At 34.5% G+C, this 6,560-nt stretch overlaps 1 long non-coding RNA gene across 1 annotated transcript in view; it reads left to right on the top strand.

The window, feature by feature from the left end:
• The first annotated feature begins 4,496 nt into the window (after positions 1-4,496).
• The window catches only part of LOC106878929 (uncharacterized), a 6,999-nt gene continuing 4,935 nt past the window's right edge, over positions 4,497-6,560 (top strand). The window contains exons 1-2 of the long non-coding RNA XR_001410571.2: positions 4,497-4,804; positions 5,842-6,073. This is a non-coding gene — a long non-coding RNA (uncharacterized LOC106878929). The remainder of the gene's footprint in view (positions 4,805-5,841; positions 6,074-6,560) is intronic.

The following is a 6,560-nucleotide window of genomic DNA, read 5'->3' as shown; positions in this document are numbered from 1 at the left end:
ACCTCATCCCAGGTCTTCCTGGGCCTACCTCTTCCACAGGTTCCCTCAACTGCTAGGGTGTGGCACTTTTTCACACAGCTATCCTCATCCATTCTCGCCACATGACCATACCAGCGCAATCATCTCTCTTGCACACAACAACTGATGCTTCTTAAGTTCAGCTTTTCTCTCAAGGTACTTACACTCTGTCATTACACATCTATCGGAGCATACTGGCTTCATTCCTTGTGAGCCTACACATGTCTTCAGCGGTTATGGCCCATGTTTCACATCCAACTGTAGAAGAATTTGTAAAGTGTAATTTAACTTGATATCAGCACATTCCCTCATCAATTTAAAGCTTATGGAAATCTTTAATATTTATAGAATATTCTCCAGATTTACAGAGAATATTCTATAAATATTAAAGATTTCCATGAGCATTAAATTGATGAGGGTATGTGCTGATATTATTATTATTATTATTATTATTATTATTATTATTATTATTATTATTATTATCATTATCATTATCATTATTATTATTATCATTATTATTATTATTATTATTATTATTATTATTATTATTGTTATTATTATAAGTAGTAGTAGTAGTAGTAGCAGCAGCAGTTATGTAATATATTGTCACAATAGTTAAATGGTTTTCATGCTAGAAATGGATAGTCAAGTCCTAGCAATTACCACAAACGGTTGAAGGAAATATAAGGTCTTAGCCCTTTGACACTGGAGGGTCAAAACATTTACACCTGTTTTATGGGCCTTGGTGCGACTGTAAAACCCCCAACATAATTCGTGGATGAAATCAGATAAAGCCCCCGTAAATGTAAGAATTATTTAGTTCATCGGAGTTATGTCCCTTGCATTGGGATTTGGGTTTGTCAAAAATGTCCATTCTAATAAGCAAGATATTTGATTGCTGAGTGAGGAATAGTGTAACGGTAGGGTAGGATAGATGTGAAGAGGATGTAGGGAATGGGGATGGTGGGGGAAGGTTAATTTTTAGAACTATGTGAGATTACGTATATATATATATATATAAATATATGTAGTCCAACACATTCTAGTATGGAAGATGGACGTTAAATGATGATGATGTTGATGGCATAAATAGATTATTATTATCAATATAATCGACTTAACCCCTTCCCCACAAATTTCAGTCCTTGTGCCTCTAGTAGAAAGAATTATTATTATTATTATTATTATTATTATTATTATTATTATTATTATCATTGTTGTTGTTGTTGTTGTTATAGACATCACACAGTATACAATATCATGCTCCGATGACAATAGGCATAACCTTTATGTTTGACTCTCATAGCTGCCACATCTTGGCCATCTCAGTTCTCACGTCTCCATATTTATCAAACATTTCTCTTTCTTTCATGAGGATATGTTGATCTCCGGACACTGTCACATCAGTTTTTAGGCATTCTTGCTTGTCCCTCCTAAAGGTTACTATAGCCGGCCTTCAGTGCTCTGATACCTTGTCTGTCTGTATGTCAGTTGTTGTTGTTGTTGTTGTTGTTAGTAGTAGTAGTAGTAGTAGTAGTAGTAGTAGTAGTAGTAGTAGCAGCAGCAGCAGCAGCAGCAAGGAGGGATTAAATGATATCAAAATCTTGGCATGGAGAACTGACAAATTTATGACTTCCTACTCCATGCAATTCAAAAACAAGAGATCCCTACCAAATACCCACAGCCCACAGAAGACATTTATAAACAACAAATGTGGGCTGTGCAAAACTAAGATGAAGATATCAGCCAACTGTGAGAGGAATATCATCTTCCTATAAGGCACGATGCTATTGATGGCACTGTCAGGAACAACATAAGACAAAAAAAAATATCATCAGACAAAGTTGACTAAATTGACACCAATAAGTCAAAGAATATTGGTTGAATTTAAACATTAAAACAGCCATCAAGTTAAAAACAAACTGGGCAGATATTGCTGTGTGGATCCACAAGGAAAAATTTGCTCTATTGTGGAAATCAGCTGCCCTCTGGACACCAATGTGGTCAGAAAAATGCAGGAGAAAGAAAACATTTATGAAGAATTGATAAGAATTCTCAAATCCAGTACCCCAAGATACACTTTCAAATTCATACCTATTATTCTTTTCTGCTCTAGGTACAAGGCCCAAAATTTTTGGGGAGAGGTCCACTCAATTAGATTGACTCCAGTATAAAACTGGTACTTAATTTATCGACCCCGAAAGGATGAAAGGTAAGGTTGACCTTGGCGGAATTTGAACTCAGAGCATAAAGACAGATGAAATGCCTCTAAGCATTTCGCCCGGTGTGCTAACGTTTCTGCCAGCTCACCACCTTATTCATACCTATTATTATTAGAGAAACAAAACATGTACCAACTTATCTGGAGCAAAGTATGATTGAACTCAGATTCCATGTGAGAGAATGCAACTTTTTAATTCATGCATTATAAATGACCACAATATCTGGGGCAACAAAAATATGCATGAACAAAACAAGAAACTTTCCATCACAACCTTGCTATTAATCAGGACGCCATTTAAGATAAACTCTGAATTAAAAAGAGAAAAAGAATGTGGCCTAGAAATTAGAGTGTTGTACTCACGATCATAAGATCATAGTTTCAATTCCTGAATTGGACTGGGCAATACATGGTGTTCTTGAACATCTGATGTGTGGCACACTGTGCATCCATACAAGCAACATAAATTTGATGGAGAGAGTGAGCTAATGTGCAGCAGAAACATTTGATCATTATAAACAAATCATCTGTGCAGGTTGTTCGACAAGAAATTGCAGAACCCTCATCAGTCATCTATGACAGGAGGATCCATGGTGTCTTCAGTTTTAGATGAACCTACATTACAACAGACATAAATGAGGGTGGTAGTATCAAACTTCTTAATTCATCAAAGATCACTATAGTAACAAAGATGGTGATACCCCAGCATGACTGCAGCTCACAGTTCGGAACAAGTAAAGCAACAGTTGTATGTAATGAGGTACGTGAATTGAAGCATACCATACCTTCTGCAGGATTGCAGGAAGAAGGGATAGCAGTTATGGACTTTCCGAGTCAAGGTTGGCTGTAGTGGGGTTCCCTGCTCACAGCCATTGGAACAAGAGGAAAGGGGCAAAGGATAGCTGTGTGCAGGATAAAGCACCTCCTTCTATGTGTTATTAACACACACACACACACACACACATATTTGATTAGAGGTTATGTTAACCTCATGAAGGGATGGTTTCATCCAAGAGAATACTGGTTCAACACTAAGTATTTTGGGGGAATTAATTTCCTTAAAATAATAGGTATATATATAAAAACATATAGTTTATATTCATATAAAAGAAGAACAAGAAAATTGAGATGGGGAAATTAATAATTGTTATTATTAACAGCAAATTAATCATCATCCTTTAAGCTGTTTCAATTAATACTTAGTAAATATTAAGTAAATATTAAATTTATATGACCCAAGCATAATATCTTCAGAGGGGAAAAACATATACCCTTGGATGTTATATATGTGTTTATTTATTTATTATAGCAGACTGAATTTATATGCTCAGGTCATATAAATTTAATATTTACTGAGTATTAATTGAAACAGCTGTAAGAGATGATGATTAATTTGCTGTTAATAATAAACAATTATTAACTTCCCAATCTCCATTTTCTTTTTCTTCTTTTATGTGTGTGTGTGTGTGTGTATGTATGTATATATATATATATATATTATGTATGTATGTATGTATATGTCAATTAGATGAGCACAAAGTGTTGTTTGAAATAAATGTGAATTGAATTATTTTTAACGCATGTGACATGATTGTGTATTCTCAGACATTGAAATATCTTTACTGTGGAATTTGTCTCAGGAGAAAAATTCTCCTTATGAGATAATGTGAAAACACATCACTGGGCTATGAATGACATCAGATCAAAGGATACATGCATTTCTACTTTAATGCATGCGTTTCTGCTTTCATGTGCTTCATCAACTATGGACATTGAATCTGTTGTTCATAGCCCACAAAGAAATAGCTGCTCTGAATTTAAATAACAAATTGTACATTTGGTGATATGCACAAAGCTTAATTAAGCTGAAATTAATTAACTAAAGGTGTACAAAGCAGCGGTTATTAAATATATGTATGTACAGTTATATTTTTAGCATGTTTGTGTGCACTCGTGTACACTTTTTTCCCCGTCAAGTCTACAGAAACGTCTTAGATATAGTTGTTCTCACTGTGTGTGTGTGTGTGTGTGTGTGTGTGTAGATAGATAGATAGATAGATAGATAGATGAGAAGTTGAGAAAGAGAAAAAGTAAAAACGCAGGAGAAAAGTATTGTATTAGGTTTAAATTGTGAGAGTTACGTCCCATTACTTTATTTCAATCGACTTTTAGTTTGTAGTTATATATTTTCTGAGGGTTCAAATTGTAGCATCAAGGTTTCCTTAAATTAAATGTAAATTTTCGATGTCAAGTAAGCTAAAGATCAGGTCTCAAAATTGTATAACTAAAACTCCGAATGTACATCTCGCTTTTCTAATTATCTGGATCATTTTTTTTTATAAAAAACGAAAAACAAGAAACGGTTGAGTACTGGGTTCTAAGAAAGAAACAAAGCAGCAACGCTAGAATTTAAATAATAATTGTGGTGAAGATTTATACTTTGAACTTTACATAAGTTCTGCTTATTTCTTCTGTTCTGCTTACAGATCGATTTTACAGAGTACATCATAGCTGGTCACATTTAATTTTATCTGCAAACCTCAGTGTATCAAGATTTCTATATAGGTATTTACTTATATAATCAAGGCTTATATATATGTGGTCAGGAGTGTTAAGTTCATGAACATGAGACCGTGGGTCAGGCAATGTGTTAGTTCCTTCAATAATTTATTTTATTTGATGATGCTCCTGTCATCTCAGCTGAAAATCAGTACCACTCCACTGCTGGTATCATACCTCCAGGTATCATATCCTTGATGTTCCACTGGTTTAGGGTTGGAAGGGCCAAGAAGATCTCTATATCTGCTCACAGCTACATAAACATTGGAAACAATTAGCATGACACATGCTATGAAATCATACTCGCTTGCTAGTGACGGTTATGCTGCTTATGGGAGTTTATAATTTGGTTTGAGAAGATATTGATTTTGAAGCAACTATCTGCAGATATTCTCACTCTTACTGGTTTGGAAAGAAAAATTAATATCTGCAGGGCTGCTGATCTCTACAACTATATATCATTCTTATCTTCTTGTGTCTATATGCCTTGTTTATAATTTTTGCCCTCGACATAGAAAGAAGCCAGTCTCCAATGCAAGAATAAAGCTTTTTGATTGGAATTTAGATCCCATTATTTAGGTAGTCATATATGTATGTATGTATGGATCTGTAAACATACATATGTATGTGCTTGTATGACATTTCATGATGAAGCTGTATATTGTGACTCACATGAACATATACATATATATGTATGACAATACACATGTACATATATATATATATATATTTATGCACTTACTAAAGGCTCTATTTGTTGAAAGTTTTCCATATTTCATAGTGCCATTGATTTTGAAGGATTATAACTAATTTCCTATGCTGTGTTCTTTCTGGTTTTGTGACATTTAGATAGTTAATTGTATAATGAAATATCTCTATAACTATTATTTTAATCTAATAATATGATCTGAGTTTAGTGCTAACAAATTTCTTATAAGTTTTCCATACATGGTCTTTTGTTTTTCATTTATTTTTAATGTTATATTAACATATGTTGAACAAATGATTTCTACTATTGTACACACTTCTTTCATTTGTTTCAGATCATCACATCTGGTCTGTTTTTGCCTACATTCTACAAAGATTTTAACTGCTGATGATAAGCTGAAAACCTTTCTTCCAACATTCTGTTGTAGTAGAGCTATGCAGCTTCCATGGATTTGTATTCCTAGTCAGATGTCATGGAATGATTTCTGAGGCTACTTTACAATTCTTATGATGATATTTGCTTCATTTGTTCACATGTGATCCATGGATGCATTTCAACATTTGATGGTTAGTAGATACTGATATGATGCAACATTCAAAGGCAGCTTGAATCAATGATAAGCTTCCACTTCTGTGTTCTGTGTTCTGCAAAAGGCAATCAATATTGCTATTGATGTATGGGGATGGTTAGTAATTTTTGGGAATTTAACATCAATGACCTGGATCTTATCTAGTATCTTAGCAAGCAGCCCAAACGTTTTGATGCAACAAATACATTGTGGGACCCTGATGTATGGTGGGCTCAGTCTGTCTGTGTGTCCTCTCTCTCTCTCTCTCTCTCGGTCTGTGTCTTTGCCACAGCTCTCACCATTTCTATGCCTACTATTACTCTCACCCCAGTACGAGGAAGTGTCATTGAATAGTGAAAGAAGGGGTGAAAGTGTGACACACTGACACACTTTTATTACTCTTTTACTCTTTTACTTGTTTCAGTCATTTGACTGTGGCCATGCTGGAGCACCACATTTAGTCGAGCAAATGAACCCCAGGACTT

Source organism: Octopus bimaculoides, chromosome 1 (assembly GCF_001194135.2).
Source record: "Octopus bimaculoides isolate UCB-OBI-ISO-001 chromosome 1, ASM119413v2, whole genome shotgun sequence".
Lineage (NCBI taxonomy): Eukaryota > Metazoa > Mollusca > Cephalopoda > Octopoda > Octopodidae > Octopus > Octopus bimaculoides.
Note: the sequence above shows the minus strand (reverse complement) of the source record. Positions and strands in the feature narration are given on the sequence as shown.